Source organism: Tyto alba, unplaced genomic scaffold (assembly GCF_018691265.1).
Source record: "Tyto alba isolate M040663 unplaced genomic scaffold, T.alba_DEE_v4.0 Super-Scaffold_17, whole genome shotgun sequence".
Taxonomy (NCBI): domain Eukaryota; kingdom Metazoa; phylum Chordata; class Aves; order Strigiformes; family Tytonidae; genus Tyto; species Tyto alba.
This window is the reverse complement of record NW_024881279.1, coordinates 16537577-16559109: the sequence shown is the minus strand read 5'-3', so window position 1 is coordinate 16559109 and position 21533 is coordinate 16537577. Positions and strand designations below refer to the sequence as shown.

At 35.8% G+C, this 21533-nt stretch overlaps 1 long non-coding RNA gene across 1 annotated transcript; it reads right to left on the bottom strand.

Annotated features, from left to right (window-relative positions):
* Positions 1 to 1877: 1877 nt before the first annotated feature.
* LOC122153254 lies at positions 1878 to 21084 on the bottom strand. The gene is made up of 3 exons (XR_006165111.1): positions 21057 to 21084; positions 18818 to 18823; positions 1878 to 1889 (listed from the first exon to the last, which is right to left on the bottom strand). It is a non-coding gene; the product is annotated as an uncharacterized LOC122153254 (long non-coding RNA).
* Positions 21085 to 21533: the final 449 nt, after the last annotated feature.

The following is a 21533-nucleotide window of genomic DNA, read 5'->3' as shown; positions in this document are numbered from 1 at the left end:
CTGCCTTTTCCCATGAGACCCCGGCCTTCTTTGGGCACAGAACCTTGATCATGCAAGCAGGAGCAACAGGCCATAAATCAATGTCTGCTCCACCGCAGACCTCCATGGGTGGCGGGGGGGGCCGCCCTGCCGTCTCACCACAGGATACAGGGGGGTCTCTGCTCCGGCACACCTCCCCCCTCCTTTCTTCCTTCGTTCCTCCACTGACCTTGGTGTTCACGCAGCTGCAGCAACTCCTCCTCACAAGTCCCACTGCTCCTCACCACATCCCTTCTTAAATACGTTATCGCAGAGGCGCAGCTGATTGGCTCAATTTTACAAACAGAAGTGGAGCTGACGTGGAGCTGGGGGAGCTTCGAGAAGCTTCTCACAGGGGGCTGCCCCGATAGCCCCCTCCCCTGCCACCAAAAATCTCCACCACTCACTCAACCCAGGACACATGAAAAAGCAAAAATTTAAGTTACAAATCCAGAAATTTCCCATATTAATAGAAATGCAGAAGAGACAGAGTTGGGGGGGTTCAGCCTGGAGAAGAGAAGGCTCCGGGGAAACCTTTGAGTGGCCTCCCAGGGCTTAAAGGGGGGACAGGAAAGGTGGGGAGGGACTCTGGATCAGAGGGTGTGGGGATAGGATGAGAGGTGGTGGTTTTAAACAAAAAGAGGGGAGATTTAGATGAGGCAGAAGGAAGAAATTCTTCCCTGTGAGGGTGGTGTGGTGCTGGCACAGGCTGCCCAGAGAAGCTGTGGCTGCTCCGTCCCTGGAAGGCCAGGTTGGACAGGGCTTGCAGCAACCTGAGCTGGTGGAAAGTTGAAGCTAGATGATCTTTAAGGTCCTTTCTAATTCAAACCATTCTATGATTCTATTTAGTTGGTGTTTAAAAAAAAAAAAAAAAATCCAGCACTAGGACTGTCAGTAAATCAATTTCTTAAATTAATTATCTCAGGAAGCAGATGGACCGATATTAGGAAGATACCAAAATCCTCCACATTTAAATACCTGTGTACTGTCAAGCTGTCAGCAGTAGATATATTGTAAAACATTATCATATTGAACCCTAACATTTCTAAGTAATATGCTCAAAAAGGACATGGACTTCTCAATACATAGATTGCCCTTCTAACAGAAGGGACAGATACTCTTTATGGACTTTAAATTGTATGCCAAAACCCCAAAGTTAAGATTTTTCCACACTTTAAAATTAGAAAGTTAAAGAATCCATTATGGTGGAAGAAAAAAAAAAAAAAAAAGCACATGCAAACCAGCTCTTCTTTTCTGTGTGACACTGGCAAGTTTCTATTGTCAATGCAACTGTCAGTAGGGAAAAAACATACACACTTAGCCTAGATTAATATTCTCCTTATCTCTGAAATACCTTTACTAGAAGAATCAGCAGATAAACAGGCAAGTATGCTTACCAAGTCTATTCACACAGATGGGGTATGTCTGATGGTATGAGTTTGGCAAACTTCTGAGGTGAAAAACTTGAACAGGTAATGAACATGTAACTATTGATTCCTAAACCAGTAAGGTTGTTGCAAAAAAAAAAAAAAACAAAAAAAAAAAACAAACTTTAAAATGACAAGGTGCCTTGTGAAAAACATGAATCAAGTGTGCGCCTTGTTTGCACTATGAAGATAGAAAACAGCAAGTATTAATCGTCCAAGTTTTTGTATTTAAAATAATTCCTAAACATTTGCAATACTTAAAGAGATTGTGAAGGTTAATTAATTCCTTCAGCTTCAGGGGTTTTCTCCTCATAATTTCCAGTTGTAACTCAACAGTGAATTTTGACATAAAGCAATCAACTTCTTTCTCCGTGAAACTAAATAAGAACACGACACATCCCCTTTTTCATGTTAGAAGATACTAATTTGCATTTGTGATTTGTCCTGAACTGGGTCTATACCGAGTCACAGAATCCTGTGACTTTTTCTCAGTTCCAGTTCTAGATATTCTATATGCTCTCAGCACAAGTGAAAGGATGGATAGTCACACTGCTGCTGATTTGACTCTCACCTAAATAGTACTTTTTACTTTGCCTTCCACTGTATTCTCCATTCTCAAGATGCAGAGGAAACATTACACAATGTCTTTGAATTTATTTATCAAAAAATTAAATAAAATCTAAAAGCCTTATGACTTGATATGATTTTGCCACAACTGCAGTAATATTCAAAGACTGTAATTTTACTGAACATCCCTTACTCTCCCCAGTACTATCTAAAACAAGTTTTACAACAGTCCACAAACTAACTCAGACATGTACTAACTTTAAATGGGTAAGCACATCACATGGCTTTTACTTAGAGTACTTGTTCAGTGCACTGTAAAGCACATAAGAGCTTTGCTGAATGTGTAGACTAACACCAAGCTTCCCAAATATTCATAATAATGTACATACAATAATAATAACTTTTTAAAAATCATGCAATTTTAAGAAAAATAAGACAGTATTAAGACTAATAGTATTCTGAATACCTCTGTCTATTTGGTCTAGTAATGAGAGCAACCATACAAAAACATAGTTATATTTAACAAAAATTTCCACGATTCATTCATTCCAAATAAACTTAAATTATCCTGTTAAAGGGAAATTCCCATCACAAAGTTCCCATGTTAAGCCATAGATAATGTAATATTTTAAATCCGTTTTCATATCTCTCAGTGATATTTTAAATCATTTAAAGAATGATCTTCAGAGTCAATATTTCTTTAGATATATTTTACCCCCAAGATGAAGCCTTTCTTACAATTGCAAGCAGAGTCCATAAAACAAAAATGTAAATTAACTACTCTGGAGTTTCATTTTTTTTTTTTTGTCCTCATTGCAGTTATAGACATACTAAGAAATCCAGCTTCTACAGTTTTAAGGCACCTAGACAGTCTGCTAATTAAATAAAAATAGAACTTGTGCATGTTTATTGACTAAGACATATGAGCCTTAAACTTTTGTAAGGCATTTATAGACAACAGCAACAAGAAATCATATGGAGTCATAAACCTTACAAGCTAAACAAGATTATTTTTGTAGTTAGAAAATAAATAAAAAACAAGTCCACGATATCATTAGGTATAATTAGCAAATTTATTCCAAAGAAACCTTGCAATATTCTGCATTTCATATTGATTCCAGAGGGAAGGGACAAAGTTTAAAAAAAAAAAAATAAAAAGCAGCTGGTGAAGAGAAGAGCATGAAGCAGTACATCACATTCAAAGAATAAGACTCCCTACAAAGAACAATTATCCATAAGAAGCACAGTCTCAAATTATCAACAGCTCCCAAATGAAAGCAGCGTGCAAGTCTGCAGCACCACCAAAAGAGACAGAAAACAATAAAAGCATTTTAGTTGCATTATAGGGAGCCTTTAGAAAATAATCCTTCACACGAAAAACTGACAAACAAATATATCCTTCTTTTTCCTAGTGTTTGTTTTTTAATCCATACCTTGACCTTGGTACATGGTACTTTTTCTTGTACCTGCAACAGCTCTTGTACTTTAGGTTAGAACAAGAGTTTATTCATGGTTATTCTTGCTCTACCAACAAGTTAACTATTCCTCCCAGACATTACAGTTTCTCTGACATACAACCACCTCCTGAATGCTACATTCCCCTGAGACTGACTGGAAAGTAACAGAAAGGAGGGGGACAATAGTCAGAGTTACATAAAAAGACCAGTAACAATTACACCTGTCACCTAAAATTTCAGGAGTGAGCTACCTATCACGTCATCTGAATTCTTCATAGACAATTTGACAAGTTCCTTCTCACCATACTTTTTTTTTTTTTTTTTAAGAGAGAAATTATGCAAAGAAAAACAGCAAACACAAAAAATTGTGAAGATGTTGACAGATGGAAAAGCTACCTGATCAGCTAAATCCTGTAAACAAGCACTTGAAACAGGTTATCTTAAGGCTTCACTGAATGTTGTTTTACTTAGTGATATCTAAGCTTCTACAGAAAAACTGAAAACAAAACTTAATTTTTCATCAGAAGTCAGGATCATGAAGTTAAGATTGCTGATTACATCTGAATTAAATACCATTAGATATCACTGACACTTTAGAAAATTTATTTTTCCTGAAAATGCAAAGCACAGATACAAGAATTAGAAACAAGCACAGACAACTAAAGTATATTCTTCAATATTTTCCCAAGAATGCATGTATCACAATTACGTAAGCCTTAACAGACCCATAGACATTACTTTTGTATCATTCTCAGCAATAATTGTATTATTTTAAATAGATTAAGTTATTTGCACAAGATCCCAGATATGAACAAGTCAATATAACTGCTTTGAATTGCATGTATCCAGTCAATTCTTTCTTGAGGTTTCCAACAAATATATATGCATCTATACACTATAAGTATGCACACACGTGCATGTATAGACCTCCATTTAAGGTCTGTAATGCGCATATTACACAAGAATATTTCAAGTGTGACTTCTCTTTTAGAAGCTGTAGACTTTGTATGCCACATAACCAGTCTGAACACAGATAGTAATTTCCGAACAAACGGAAAAATAACTGGCTTGTAGCACAAGATTAGCTTTAAATTATTTCTCCTTAGACAAGCATATATGTGATAAACTACCAAAAGTCTTTTGGGATGTAGGAATGTATCTTTCATGCAGTATTTTATAATTCTTCTTTACCATTTTATATATAATATAATATTCTCCTCTTAAAATGCAACCCCTTCAAATAACTATCTTGATAGATAAAATGTTTTCCTTTTTTCTGCCACATAATTCTGCTTTCCCAAGTTGCAGCAATTAAAGACATTTACTTTCCCCACTAAATGTATGCAAAATATGTCAAGTGCATGTAGCTCTTCATAGAATATATGCCACTTATGGCATTGAAAACACAGAATTTGTTATCTATAGTTCTATAAATTTGATGTAAAAGAAGTTAAAAATAAGGACTATTACATTCCCCTAAACATATTTATTAACACTATTAAAAGCAGATCTAATACTGTACTTTTTTATGATATTGTGCTACTGTGATGATGTTCTTTAAGCAGATCAGACTTGTACACAGAAATAGTATCTTTAATTAGACCAACAGTTGTACACGGAAAATTAAAGAAATAATGGGGAAACTAAACTCTTTGGGTGTTTAAAATGAAGTCTATCTAGTATGTTACAGGTTTTAAAATGTGTGCTTCTATCTGAAGATCTTAGAAAAAAATCTACAGGAAACTAACAAAACTAAGGGGAGGGAACTATAAGCAACAAGAATATAACTATGAGTACAATTAGCCATGAATTCAGCAATGTTTCCTTTTGAGCAGAGACTGAGCTGGACTCAGGCTCATTTCTACATTTACAGGTCAAAGTCAATATAGATAACAAGTACAACAGAGAAAAAAACAGCCCTCACAAATTAAGCTGCATTTGCTAGCAAACTAAATTGGAAGTAACTGGAGATCAAACAGCACACAAAAATAACAGCAAACCTGGATGCAATGTGTTAAACAGGTTATAAAAAACCCCAGGTAAAACAAAATTGGCAAATAAAATATCAGACATGAAGGACAAGAGATTTGATTGAAGTATACAAAATCACGAATACAGTGTTAACCTGTGACATGCAACATGGATAATTGAGCAAAGTACAAAAAAGGAATTGAAGAACAAAAATGAATTAGAAGCTGAAGCAGGTGAGAGCTGAAGCTCACCTCTCCCCAGACTGTATGAGAGTGCTATGGCCTTGCAGGGATGATGCTGAAGTCACTAGTGCGAGCCCATTGTTATCTCACAAGAAGGGAGAATGGAGAGAGGATTGCAGTAAGTGAAATGGTCTTAAAACATTCAGAAGAAAAAGAAGTCACTACTCAATTATATTAAATAACTACATTAATGTTTATACAGAAGGTTCTCTCACATTGAAAGCTGAATCGCCACAAAGATTAAATACTCCTGCTCTGTCCAGAGATCCTGATTCAGTCTTAGCTATACAGTATATCAGAAATAGAGATTTAGCCATCTGACACAGCTGAGAAAACTACTGACCCTGATGATAACTAACAGGTCCAAATTACATTTCAGCCCCAGTTCTCTAAAAGGCCCATAAAAGAGAACACGGGCTTGTAGTAAAGAAGCCTGTTGAGGCCAGATACATAAGGTTGCCAGCTCCACAATCTTAGTGTGAAGACAAGCTACAGAGGAAAATTGTCATTATAACCACAAACTGTTACAGCTGCTTGTGTTGGAAACTGAGTTAGCACAAACACATCTGAAGGCAGCATGCATGGCCATAGTATAGGACAGTGCTGGTAAGAGGTCTACTTTGTGTATAAGGAAAAGAACATAACTTACATCTACTTTGTTAGGGACTCACAAACGAGAAGAAACAAGCTCAATAGGTTAACCACAAAATAACGAATTCTGCTTTTTCATCTAATTTGTAAGCAGGCAATGTGGAACTCAGCTGTGACATTTTGTTTGCAATGTTCCTGATGAAACATCCTTGAAAAAACATGTTACAGAAAAAGGAGTAAGGCTGGTCTCTGGTACAGAAAGACCACTTTGTGCCTAACACAAGAGAGGTATTGCTCATCATCCTCTCTCTGACACGTAAAGTCAGCTACTACTGCCAGTTAAGGTCCCTGTGGCCTGTTAAATATGTACAAGTAAATGTAAGTAGCAGTAATTTATCTAAGCAGCTAAACAATCCAAAGGTTATTTCCATTAGCTTTTGAAGTGGGAAGTATTAGTTTCATAGCAAGAAAAGTAATGAAGTCTGTTCTATTTTTGTGTCTGTCCTGGCTGGATATTGTATTTAGTGACAGTGCAAAATCTCACACAGACTCACTGCACAGTTAGGACATTTGTGGGTTCTGCATATGCAGTCCATGTACCAGCAAAGTCTAAGCAGCTAGGTCTAAGTTTCCAAAATTCCCACATGCACTCTATTTTAAGATTCTTATACTAAATTTGGTTGCAATTGTGACCCGTTGATCAGCTGCTGTGAAAGGATGGAAAATATCAAGAGGCATTCAGACACTCTTCACTCCCAAACCTTGTTTCCTTAAGAAACAAATTCCTTAAAGTTGTCAACTACTGTGTTCACCATTTGACACACGCAGTCCTGTCAAAATAAGTCTCTAAAAACTCGTCCCCCTTAAAACCCTAAAACTAAAACCAACTCCAAACTAACAACCAGAAGTTTTACCTAACTGTGAGACTGCAGCAAACTACTGATGCCAGTAAGTACTTAATCTCATTTGATTGAGCAGTAAAGAGGACCTCAATTCTAAGTCAAGGAGCCACTCCCTCAACATCTGATTTCCACAATTTTGGAATATGCTCAGAGCCCACTAAAAATACACACTCCCCATATGGCATCTCTCCATGAGGCATCCTGCCTGGGTAAGAATAAAATTTTACTTGCTGCTATAGCAAATGTAGTCCTCCACTGAAGGAAGAGAGCTTGCATTAAATCTTATGAAAATAAAAGTACAGCATGACAGAAGAAACAGTATAGTTACACAGTAGTCCTTATTCACTTCCTTTAACTTATGTGGCTATATAAGCTAAAGAGTATAGTCCTCAAAAACAATCTCCAAGGTTAATTGGAATGTGAATGGAATACAATACAGAGCACTGTATCCTTTTGTAGTTTTATTTTTCCCCTACAACAATAGAAATTACATTTTTAGCTTTTCTTTACATCTAATGAATACACCAGGACTTTCCAAGAAGAAAACAGGCTACTGTTTTTCATGGCCTTATTTACTCAACTTTTGTTTATTCAATTGAATACAGCTGGGGAGTTTGCATTCAGCATGACATATTTACTGATGCTGGTACACAGGATTCTCTAGAAGGCATTAAGTGTTGAAATAAAGTAACTGCTTTCACTGCTTAAGTATCCCTGGTTCACGCACCATGTATAGCACATTTCAAAGGCACACACAGTGCACAAGCAGAAGCTTACAGAATAAAATCTTCAACTGAATATTTTCACATATGTTGGAGAAAATGACTATTCTCTGTCAGAATAAATCAATATTTATACCATCTAAGAAATCTGACTAATACTAGCATTTACTGAATAGACAACTGAATTTTAGATACAAATGTAATAAAAGTAGCACAAGACAGGTAATAAACACAGGATGAACAAAAGCTATTTCTATTTCCTTTAGGCTTATGCAATCAAGAGATAGATTTCTAAGTGGTTGTAGATGTACTGTGTTCTCTAGGATGTTACTGTTCAAAATTTAATAACCAGTTCTTATTTTTCCCCTCAGAACATTTACAAGCATAAGGCAAGTACGTGCAGATACAACCAGCTAGAAAACGACTTATATAAAAAAGCATAAGCTAGTAAGAAAAGATATGAAGGGTTTGGAAGTTTGGATTAACTATTTTAAATAAAGGGCCTCAACACACTGTCATTTTCATCATTTGTGTTATTCAGTCCATTGTATTTAAAGATGACAGTTCTGTAGTATGTATGGGAAAGTCAACCTTCAGTGGATGTAGAGATAGCCAATCAAACCTACAGACAGCAGATGTTTTTGGATACTATTACACTATCATTTAAGAAATTTTCCAAAATACTGCTACTGCTGTACATGTCCTTTAGGTGGCATGCCTTTCTCTCTCCTCCCCAACCTCCCACACCACCCCCATCCCCCCCGCAGTGGACATCAAGGTTTTGTGCAATGGTAATTCTACTCTTCAACTCAATGTTCTATTTTGCAGCTAAAATGACAAAATTCTTAGATGAACAAAAACATCCTTGAAAGACATTTCTGAGTAGCCATTCTTCCTTCTGTATTCTAGATAGTTGCTGGCAAGTATACCTAGTCAGTCCGAAATACTTGCCAATCTGGTGCAATGGACCCTTTCCCACTGAGGAAATTAAAAGAACACTTTAGGATACGCCACCTCTCCCCAGGAAGACACATGATGCCTCTCCAACTTCTCCAGCTGACAGAGGGATCCTCTGTACAGCATCCAAATCTCACATAGATCACAGCCACATGCCAAGCATCAGAACTTTCAACACTTCCGATATGGCAGAGAACATAAACCCACATCAACTCTGCTCACAGTTCTGAATGCCTGAGTACACCAGCCTCCAGCCCTCAAAGTCCAGACCTGCTTGCAGGCTCCAAAAGTAAAGCCTACTTTCAGCTGAAGAATCCTTTGCAATGAGCTATCTGTGATGAGTCTTAAAACAGGAACTACTATATAAGAAGATTAAGCCCTAAAAGCAATCCTCTTTGTTCAAACTCAATCCCAGTGACTTCTCTAAGGTCACACATTAGATTATCTAATACTCTGTGTAGAAAATGCATCCTAATTTGGCATTCCTTCGAACCAACAGGGTGTTGGACAGGACTCCCCAAGAGGGATTCGTGTTGCAGTTGATGGCAGTTTGTCTCAAATTTGACCGAAACTTCCCTGGATAGGTTTGTTTTTTTTTTTTTTTTCTGTAATACTCCAGAATTCAAGTCAGTTTATATTCTCAGACACTCTTATATGCCTAAAAGCTACAAAGATTTTCCTTTAAAATGTTGCCTGACATCTACTAAGCAGTAGAAGCATGCATTTTTTTTTTTTTAAACATTTACTTAAAACCTTCACTGTACTTGGGAAGTTTTCTCTGTATAAGATCCAGTAACGTTCTTTTAAAGAGAATCAAACAGGGCTTTAACCAGCCATAGCCATCAGAGCTCCCATTGCATTTATAACACTTACTGTACACACAGAGAAAAGAAAGATAAATCTGATATTGGTCAGGTCTTGTGGGACTTGAGAGAGAATATAAGTTCTCGAAACGTCTGGTGGGATATATAAGTGGAAAGGCTGGTGCAAATGCTCACTCAGAACATTTCGATCAATGCATCTTTCAACAGAAATGCCAAATGGGACACACATTTCACTTCCTTTCATGGTTGCCACTGTTTCATATTCTACTTGATGAATAAAATGAAACAAATTTTGGTAAGTGTCCTACATCACTCTAAAGACCTGTCACAACACAGACCCTGAAATATTAAATCTCCAAGAGAAATTTAAATTATTTTGAATTAAGAGAACTACAGAAAGAAATCAGACTCCAGTAACCAGATAGAGGAGGAACAACATTTCACCTAAAACAAACAAAAGCAAACCCAGAAACTAAATGTCTAACAAATAAGAGGGGGCTCTCCTTCACAGTCAGGACCATGATTACTTGCAGCATCTGAAGCAGGTGAGTTAATAATTACTAAAAATGTCACTAGAAGGAATTTGAAAGATTTGTTTGTAAATCTTCTATATTTAAACCAAAACAGAGCCAGGTGAAAAAGTGCATCTCACTTGTTCATTTCAGATACGTTTCTCAATTTGCATTTATTTCCAGTGTCTGCTTCACTACTGAGCACAAGGTTAGAGGCAAAACTTTGTATTTCTTCCTTCAAATCTTTCATAAACACTGAGCATTGATTAGCCTGCTTCAATGCCTTCTTATTTCCAAAAGGTACGATGGCATTGATTTTTAGTTTGACACTTCCTTTGAAAGTACAAGGTAGAGTCTGTCTCATTTTCTAATTTATCAGTCTTCACTCTATACCTCCATCTTTTTATGACTTACTTCCAAGCTGTCTCTTACGTAGCATATGTTTCTATGTAGACAATGTACTAACAGTATCTAATTTTTTACGTGTGCCAGAGTACACCCTGCACACTCTTCTAGGTTCTTATTCCTTGTTTATATATATATAAACATATCTGAGACTTTTTATGTAGCAAAACTACTAGTATTATCTTTCTTTAATTTTCACATGACTTTCTTTGAAAGGCCAATTGACTTATACACTATTTTGATTAGCTATACTGGTCTTTCACACACTACCAAGAAGCACATATATATATATAGTCTAATCAGATTTGATTACTGTCTGAATCAGGCACTGCACAGTTCACTTATAATTAGTTTTTCTGCTGGTTATTTCCTCATGTATTTCTATGATCTACTTTATAATTTTTAAGCCCTTCTAACCTATCTCCTACCTACAGCTGCAGTTCTCCTTGGTAGAAATTCCAGCACCTCCTTCTGTGTTGGATGTCACTTCAAGTTCTGTAACTTTGGTAATAAACCTTCAATGTAGTTTACTTAGACTGCCAACCTATGTTATCATGGACCAGCACAATGCTGAGACAGAGGCTCAATAAATGATACAGTTGTGGGATTCTTTACAAAGTCAGATGAGCTCTTTGTCGTTTAGGTAGACAGGAGAAACTGACATTAAAATACGGTTCATTAAAAGTGAATTTGAGCCTCAGCATTCACTGTACCAAAACATCTGGAGACAGTCTAATTTATACTGTAGTGCCTTAGAAAATATTTGAGCTCCTAACTAAGCACAGGGGATTTGGCAAGTAAAAGGCTGCTGGTATTATATCACTATATACTTGAGGAGGATTTATTTTTATGAATGCCACAGTACCTCCCATCAACTGAGAAACCATAGACAAAGTACTATGGACCACTCATATTAAGAACTATTATTTCAGGAAGTACTGCAAACTGTTTGCTTTGGCAAATTATCCACGAAAATACGCAGTTGAGTAGGTAAGCTCCTGTGTATTCTTCTATTTATGTTACACATGAATCACTTCTGTCTAGATATAAAAGTAAAAAGGCAAAGTCAGGGAAGAAGAGAAGCAGAAGACATGCTCAGGAATTGAGATGATAGCTAGATCACGGATGTGCCTTCCCCTGTCTTTGCAGCACAAACATTAAGGAGAGATCTTTTCTAAAAATAAAATATCAGTTTATTGCTTTTGTCTACTCTGAAAGAATGATGTTATTTATGTAATGTTCTTAACTCCTGACCTTCACATTTCATTATTATAGGTACCTTACTGGCTCACTAGGACTACAGACAGGTCAGATAACATAAAAGAAAACTTTAAACACTTCAGTAAACAAATCACAGTCTAACTCAAAGATCCCTTATAGATTGACAATCAAGCTTTCGGAGTGCCTTGGAAACAGCTAACATCTGTTTTCTTAATGCTTTTCCCTTTTCTTTAAGAGAAGACTTGTTACTACATTATCAAAAAATGCAAAGAAAAGAATGGGATCAAGACATATGCTAAAGACATGACAATGACAATCAGTGCACCAAGGCAGGTGGAAAGACCAGTGACATTGTGATTTCTTAATCCATCAGAACTGTTCACTCAAGTTGAGCATACACAGCTTCGCACTTCCTGATTTGATCAAGAAAGGCACCAGAAAAGACAGAGGCATGAACACTCATGTAGAAGAGTTGGGATAGTATGCATTGTCAACTAATTTCAGAAGCAAAAGGAAAACACTCCAAAAACATAAAGTAAATATTAATATGTTGCTACACATTAGAAATACCAAAATCTTTCATTGCAACATTGATTTGCACTTACCTATTTATGCTTGTTTAAATCATGAGACCTTTGCCTGAGAATTTCTATCTTAAAATATTTTAATTTAATGCTTAATTATACATTTTAAAACATGTAATTATTTAGATAAGTTTAGAATACTGAAAAAACGTAATGTGGATTAACTTGATGATTAGGAATGGAGTGTCTTGGGGCTTTGAGGCATTTTGTTGTTTGGGTTTTTTTTTTTGAAAAAAAGGATCAACACCCATTATCTTTCCTAACTCACTCTGTGTTTTCATAGCTGCTTAGCTACAAAGTTATTTACAAATATGCTAACTATTAACAGTATAGTTCAAATGCTTGGATAATACTAATTACAAATTACACAAATTAGCATATTACCTTTCTAGGCAGCATCACATGAGGAGCATCTTAAACTAGTAATTCCTGCTGTGGTATTCTTGGTTAGTAATTATTTAGGGAGGGGAAAGAAAGATCACTGTAAAAATAACTTTAACAACAGCTGTTTACCTCTTTAAAATAAACTAACAGTGTAATGACAAGAGTCTGCCATTGACATCAGTTCCATTTTCATAGTCAAATGAAGAGCTGGAATCATAATGAGTCTCAGCGCATGCAGAGATACCGTTCAAGCAGAACTTTAAAAAATTCAAGTCAAAGAAGCTGCACTTGGTGTGAGAGTAGAAGACTGTGACCCAAAGTAAATAGAATGCACTATTAAACTACAATTGTAGTAAATTATTTTAACTCAACAATATCAATTGTGAGCTTTTGTATTTAGCAAATGATGGAGCACAAAACACAGAAATCCACTGTGCTAATCACTTCACAGTTCAAAGGTAAACCTTACACTTTTACAACAGTATCAGCTGTTGTCGAGATGCAAAACATATGTGAAAGCAAACAACATAATGCAATTAGTTAATTTTGGTAGATTTGCACAAGTGCTACCAAAGCAGAGTTTGTTCCAAGTACATCACAAAATTATAATTTAAAAAAAATTCTGCAAATTCATGAATGTGCAAATATATTACCTTTTATTTTTTAATACCACTTATTTTTGATTCACTGAAAAAGGAAGATAAATTGTTCAATATTGCTTCTTGAAGTGTCAGACAGAATGACTCCTTATTGATTTTACTGCTGCTGTTCTGCTGACAGTACAATTGAAAGACATGCAAGTACTTTACACTTTTCTAAGGTAAGTAAACATTTAGACACTGAATCACAGAACGAGGCCTTGGAGGTAAAGTAGTTGAAAAATATTGAACAAATTAAATCAGTAGCCTTAACACTGTCTACCTGGCAGTAAAGTATTTAACTGAAATTTGAGCAACCACATGTGCACCAGGTACAGGTGTGACCCATTATCAGTAACGCTAGGGATTTTGCACTGTTGAAGTGAATTCCCTACTGTTTAAAATATGACCAAACAATTTCTGATCATGGATGTTAATTTTTATATTGAAGTTATACAAATATACCCTCAAACAAGAAAAGGACCCCAGAAACTGTAAAAGAATTTATAAGGTAAGTAAACAACTATTGCTCTATTTTACAGAAAGCCAACTAAAGAAAACAGGAAAAATTACAACTGATTTAGTCCAAAGTAGCATAAATGCTTCTCAGCTAGCTCTTGCCTAACTTCAGTACTGACAGCAGCATAATCACAGCAGTACAATTTGCAGTTCACATAAACTACTCCAGTATATACTCATTGTCCTAGGCAGCTGCATAGCCGTCACTAAGTTCTGCGCTATTCAATGTGCCTGATCAAGTTTTATCTCTTAGTTAGCAGTGCAGACCTGTCCTACAACTTCTGGCTCTGCTATTAATTACAATTCATTAGAATTTCACTTATAACTGGCAATTTCCTGTTCCGTGCCTTGATCCTTTCTGAAAGTACTGTTGTAAGCACTATTTCTTCTAAACATCAGTGAGGTTGATAAATCATACCAAGTTGTTTAAATATCAAAAGCATCAAAAACTGTATTTTGGTTAAAATGCCTTTTTCAATGATACTTATTGCGTAAGCCTTAGAGCGCAAATTTACTTTTTTTGAATTTACAAGTGTGACTTCACAGCTGTTGCTCTCAAATGCAGTCAATATTTGTATATTACTTTAATGAGTTGCTAGTAACCCAGGCTCCTAAAGCACAGCTGTGCTTTTGGAATCAAACATGCAATTCCCATAGATTTCAGTTACCAGAACTGCATTGCTTCTTCTTCACCTCTTCTACTTTAAATTTCTGGCATGTCAAGTTGGGACTTAGGCTTTTTTTTTTTTTTCCTTCTCTTCCCTCCACACTTTTCAAAGGAGTCCTGTATGAAGAGATAGTGTTTGGTGGCTCTACTGAGCAGCTGTGATACTTTGATATCTACTGGAGTCCAGCTGTGAATGTGGATTAAAAGGGCAAGTCAAAGCCCAGCAGACTATTATTTTTAAGATTTATACTATTTTTTTTCCAGGCCTCTTGGAAAATCTGAGGCAAGCTTATTTATCAGTGCACAGCTCCAGAGAAACAAGCCTTAGCAACACGTTGATGAGTCTTGACCACTACTTAATTTTTTTGAGTTTGCGGACCAGTTTACCCATGTTCTTCTTAACTGCCATTTGGTTGTGTGTGGAAAGATTTCTGTTTAAAAATTGAGAACTAGTGATATAATGCATAGCCATTTTAAATAGTCTTCACGTTTATGAGAAGTTCTGCTTCTTTTCCCTGCTTATAAGAAAAATATTTCCCCTTCCCTATTTATACTGAGAGGCCAGTCATGAACTCAATCATTAATGATGCTCAGCAGTACACAGCACAAAGCTCAGAGTATCACTTTCAGGCATGCACATCAGGAAAAAATGGTTAATTCTGAAAAATAATTAAAGCTGTTTAGAAAATAGGAAGAAGGAATTCTGTCACAGTCTTTCCCAAATACATATATACTTACTTCTTAATATAAATTGTCTGGGCACTTCTTCTAAAAGAGTAAATTTCTGTTTTCACTAACAGACCAAATTTCAAACACTTCATAGTGCAGAGTTAAGGGTATCAATACTTGTCTCAGGATAAAGGCTACAAATTCACATATATTCCTCAGGTCTTCCCTTGCTCTTCCCACCATCACAACAAAACCTCAAAACCCTAGAATAGCAGTTATGTTTGTCTGTCTCCAACTGTAGTTTCGCTTACTCAAATCCTTCAAAGTAGCCAGAGCTATATCAGGAGCACAACATTAAGCATATGGAACAGAAATGAGGGCAAGAAACCATAAGTTCACAGAAACCAAAAGCTGAGTTCTGTGCAAAAATCAATTTTCAGTGAAGTTTCTCTTTTGTATCTACACATTTACTTCCAACTTGCCTATATCTTTCTACATGCTTAAAATATAACATATATTTGGTTCAGGCTTAAAATGTAACATATATTTGGTTTAGGCTTTTTAAAATTAAATTTTATTTCTTATTTTCAGTTATGATTCTGTCAAATATAGAATTCAATGTCCTGTCTTTCACTAACACTGTTCCACCAAACAACAATAACATTTCAGTGGCTAGATATACACAGAAGCAATTATAACAGAACTATCTGTGACCTGTAAAATGAATCTTAGATTATTCAAGGCATTTTGGATAGCTGAAAAAGTTCTCTTGGATAACCAACTAAACCACATACAAGAAATACTGCCTCTTCCGTTACATTGGTTTTATATAGAAAAAGCAAGTTTTGGGAAAAACAAACCAAATCAATACTGATTAATATTGGGAAAGGGATCCAAGCACATTTTTTTCTGGAAGGGTTTTTTGTGGTGACAGAATAACTTGCTATTTGTAATGTGGGTTCCTACTTCTTTAATCTGCATAGAGAAACATGCATCAGGTTTCAGCTACCCAAAAAAAAAAACCAAAAGGTGGGGGGAGGAGTGGGGAAGGGACAAAATGATCTTTCAAGGGAATAAATAAAAGCCCATCGAGCAAGCTGGCTGCATTGTTTCAAATAAGCTGTTTGCCTGGCTAAGTCAGGGGAAAATTCTTGAATATGTGGCACTTCCTTGAGTGTTTATTTGATCAGATCTGCATCAGCCAAAGCTCAAGCTAAATGAACTGGAAGTCATCCTGATTGACAAAACCTGATCCTCACATATCAACATAGTAGTTTGGGTTTTTTTTAAAAAAAAAAGCCAACCTATCATGGTCATGACCTGTGGCCTTTAGCTGGCTGGAACTAGGCTACTGCAGTCAGATTATCCCTATATAAGTATTTATCCTTTTTTAAAGCAATGCATTTAAAAATCAAGCATGTAGAATCAGAGCATTGTGGTGACTGTAAGGAGGGAAAGGAAAATAAATAATTGTTTAGTACCGTTCCATTTAATCCCATTTTCCCAAATGAGAGATACTCATACATACCCATCTAGCACTGTAATTTGGGGGAGGTGGGGGGAAGAGGAAGATGAGAAAGATTATTGGTAAAAATATGTGCATTGTTTCTATGTAACATCCATCATAGAAGTGCTCTTTTAGAAAGGACTTTCAAGACATGTCTGCCATAATTGAATGCACAGATCTAAGGTGCTATTTCCTATAATCAGGCAGTTAATTTATTAATTTTCATGCAGCATTTTATTGTTATGTTTTAGCATGTTTGTATTGGGTTCTTCTGACTGAATGGGAGAACCCTACACCACTAGATGTCACTATAAACAGAACATTGCGAATCACACATTCCTGATACTGGTTACACAGTAGCCTGCTTCATTACTAACTTTTTTAAAAATAAAAGAAAATTAATTTTCAAGTCATATAGACTTGCTTGTTTTCTCGAAGATGAGTAATTGCCAAATACATATTGAATCCCTAGTATTTTAATCTAAAGGCATGATGAGTAAAATCATTGACAATATAAAAGTTGAAGGACGGCGATGATTACAAAAGCTACCACTATCTTATTTATTAGATGGTAACGTCATGCATAGCCAGTCAGCTTCTTATTATCTCTTAAGAAAGTATTGTAAGTATCTGTCTCATTAGAGAGCAGAAGTAGCAGACAGATTAATGCACATATGCTACAACATTAATTAGAAAATAAGATTTTGCAGAAGATTGATAATTTGATAGTGACAATCGTAGCTGCAATTAATCGAGCCTTTTCTGGAAATCTTCTGATGAGACAAAATGAAGAGAAATAACAAGGATGCCAAGATCCAGATAGAAGTGGAAAGAAGGCAGAAATTATCTTCATCATAGACAAAATGTGTCTCAACAAAGCAGAATTTGCACTATGATTTTGCAATTATATTCCATTGTCTGCACTGGCTTCTAATGGAGGAAAAGAAAAATCAGGCCACATTAAAAGCAGCTTGTTTTTAACATAGACAAACAAAGGTTCCAATCAGTAATATAAGCAATCAACAGTTAAAATGTCCTTAATAATAGGATAGTGGCAACAGAATAATGGTAGGAGAAAATAACTATTCAAATTACCCTGCTCAACTGACATTTAATAAATTCATATTTAAAAAATGACATTTAGAGAACTAGATGATAATGCAAATGAGGGCTATATTTACGAAGGGGTGAAAAAACAGCTTCTAGTCTCAAGTGTAAGAATATCCTAGGTTTTGGTACCTGGCAAAAAATATTGAAACATGCTGATGGATAGTGATCTGGTGCAGTACTGCAATTATATACTATTCTGAGCTAAATGCCATGGATTCTCCATCTGCCCTTACTGCCATTGCAGAAATAACTTTCTAGCATTGGCACGTTCTTGTTTATCTGTGTCACGCTCTTGACATGAACTATCATTTTCCAAATATAAAATGGTTCCACAGGCCAAAATGTGCTGCTGTGTTCTACACATTGGAACATTGCACTGTGCCAAACAGGAGTTTGGCTACTAAATTTCCTATGGTAAATTAAGTATGTAGATATTTCAGTCCATTTATTAATATATATTATACATACCTATCCTGCCTAAGAGTTTCCACTATAACAAGGATATTACAATTCTTTAAGAGCATTTTCATTGCCTGGAACAGTCCTCTGAGATTTAGCAGAGACTTTCTGTGCTCCTGTTTACCTGGCTGCAAAAACATATTAGGAGCATTTTCAGCAACAAAGTCAAATTTATTTTGGTTAGCATTACAAAATGCAGCACAATGGTGCTCCTGCCCTTGGTCCTCTCATCTGTCATGAAGTGAGGAATGCAAAGGAATTCCCTTGAGTCAGGTCACAGTTCTTTTTTCCACCATATTTCCCCAATGAATATGTCTTTTGTAAAAAAAAAAAAAAAGTTTGGTGTTCACTTGGGTATCATTATTACTAACAACAATTTTATACTCCTAAAACTTTATTACTAAATGGGGCTGCACAGTTTATGGGACTTGGCAATAGGGTTTAATATTATAAATATTACCTACTTAAATCTCAGATTTAGTAATATTGTCTCTCTAAACACCCGTTAAGTATTTTCCCTGGCTTACAGAAGGTGCTGCCTTTGCAGACATAAACTATTAGATCATTTATTTATTATATATCTTTGACAGAGCACAAGACAGAGATACCAGTTTTCTTTTGCTGCTTTAGAATGTAGTTAATCCCTCTACCATATTAGAGAGCCATGATATACTAGAGAAGTTTTAAACTCTTCTGTTGATATATGACATAAAGCTTAGGAAATAAACAATTGAAACCATAATTGTGACAACGTCAAAGATGTGCAGGGTGGTGAGAAAGGAACTGGGTTAGACATTTCAGAGCAGCCTTAATTCTGTTCCCTTGTTTATGTGTTTTTAATTACATGATCACTCAAGATTGCCCCATAGGGCACAAGCCTCACTCAGTGAGGAGATCAGAAAGTGCTATTATCGGGTTAAAATGATGGGTAAGAAAGGTTTGGGAAGGGTACTATGTTTCTATGAGCATAAATAGGATGAGATTTTGGGGGATGCATTAAGACGTTATACAAAGAGAAAGCTCTCATTCTAAAACTACATCAGATATTTAATTATCCCCCCAGTTTTTCTCAGACACAGCTAAAATACACAAATGACCAGCCTCTTTGCTTTTAAAGAGTCCATATTGATTCTGACATACATGCAGGACTGGAATGAAGATACTTATCAGGCCCAGAATACACATGCTACACAACAGCTTCTTCATGCAGCTATCATATCACTCATTAGCTGTCATACCAGTAGATTTGGGTTGTTGTCCTTCAATTCATTCTTCATAGCAATCCCTCTAAACATACATATTGGTTATACAAGGCCTTCCTTCAAAATTTAAAAGTGTTCTCTTACTACTCCATACACTGGCAATTTGGAATCAATTTTTCTTCTTTCTAATCATATAAACTCCTTAAAATACTGTAGGAATGTCCTTTAGTAACTACCATCCAAGTATAGTTGCTTCCTTAGTAATAAACAGTGACAGGAAATTGTGCAAGAACTGTGTCTACAGAAATTAACGGATGCTAATGGTTCACAGGATTCAGAGGGTTATGATTATTAAGAGTTCACATGGCTAGTGTCATTATGAAAAGTGCAGAAATAAAGACTGAATTGTAGTGGAATAATCAAATACGTAACTGGCTTCACTGCTGTTTTTAAAATCAGTTGGGTTAAAAAAACAAAATTAAGAGACCATAAAAAGAAAAAAAAAACCATCTTCATCTTAGTCAAAATTCCACAAGATGCCTGGTAACTGATTACTCCATCTCAGATTAATATAGACGCCATTTTGCTATTCACCACCACTCTCACTGAAAAGAATAGTGCTATTGTTCTTGGGGGGTTTATCTTTAAAGAACAGATAGCTTGCTTTAGCACCAGTCAGTGCTGGGTAATAAGTGACAGTGATTTCATCCAGCATTGGGTTAAAGATATAGTTCATTTTATACTGTACTTGTTAGACAGTCTCCTAATTTATTTATTTAAAACCATAAGTGACTCATGTTTTAGCTATACACTTGGAAGTATTTTAAAATACAGAGACGTTATGTATGGAGTCAAACATTAATTTTATGTTTTCCTCAGGGAACATTTATTGTAATTAAATCTTAAACTTTTTTTTTTTTAAAGAAGCCTTGCATCATACTCAGCTTGCAAGTCATCTCATTGCACACTTGAAATTACATCCCCTTAATAGAAAAGCCAGTTTCAGTTTGTCAGAACACAAATGTTAATTAGAGCTTCAAAATACATGTCTGAGTCTCGGATAAAAAAACACTGATACGTAAATCAAAGCAATCAATGCAGCTGCTGTAGTATTTGTGGCATTCATTTCAATATCGAGATAAAAATCTCACATAAAAACAATTCAAAATGAAATAATCAATATCGATCACTGAAATCAAATTGAGAAGCTTTCAGACTGCGTAAGACTCATGACTACAATTGATTAAGTGGAAACTTCAGGCATACCATTTCATTGCACAAATGAACCCCATCCTGTTTGTTGGTATTTAACGTAGTAATTTATTATTTCAACATATTAATAAAGTAATACTCAATGAGCTTAAAAGTCCTGGAATATGGTCTGTAAAAGCCTGGATACCACCTTAGAAACAATACTTGAAAGGAAAGACGGGAAGAATTCAATCTCTGCACAAAGAATCAATGTTACAGCACATTTACTAGTTAAGTAATCTTTCTTAACTTTATAAGTATCTTCTGGCTCTGCTCACCACCTCTTCTGGTCTTATCAGAGGTAGACTTTCCAAAAGGCTGATGTTTTGCCTGTTTCAGTTCATGCTAAAAGAAACATTAAGTCTCTTTGGGATTATTCACTCCTTGATTCAGTGTTACAGTCATTCAAGACACATTAATATTCACTTAAGAAAGATCCATTTTGTCTGTATCTACAACTGGGAAAGAAGGGGCAAAGAACCTATTTCACTTGTAAAGAGTTGAAAGAAGAGGGCAAACCCCACAGCTCAGAGCAGTCTTTCATCTCCAGATCAGTGAGCTGGATCTAAACTGTATCGAAATGAAAAGTATCTTTTACTCTGCTGAATTATAATGCTACCGAATGTAAGCAACAGGTGTTTACTAAGTACTCCTCCAAGTACTTGGTCATTCTGAAGGGAGCTTTTCAACCATGCAAAGTTATAAATGGAATCCTTAATGAAGTTAT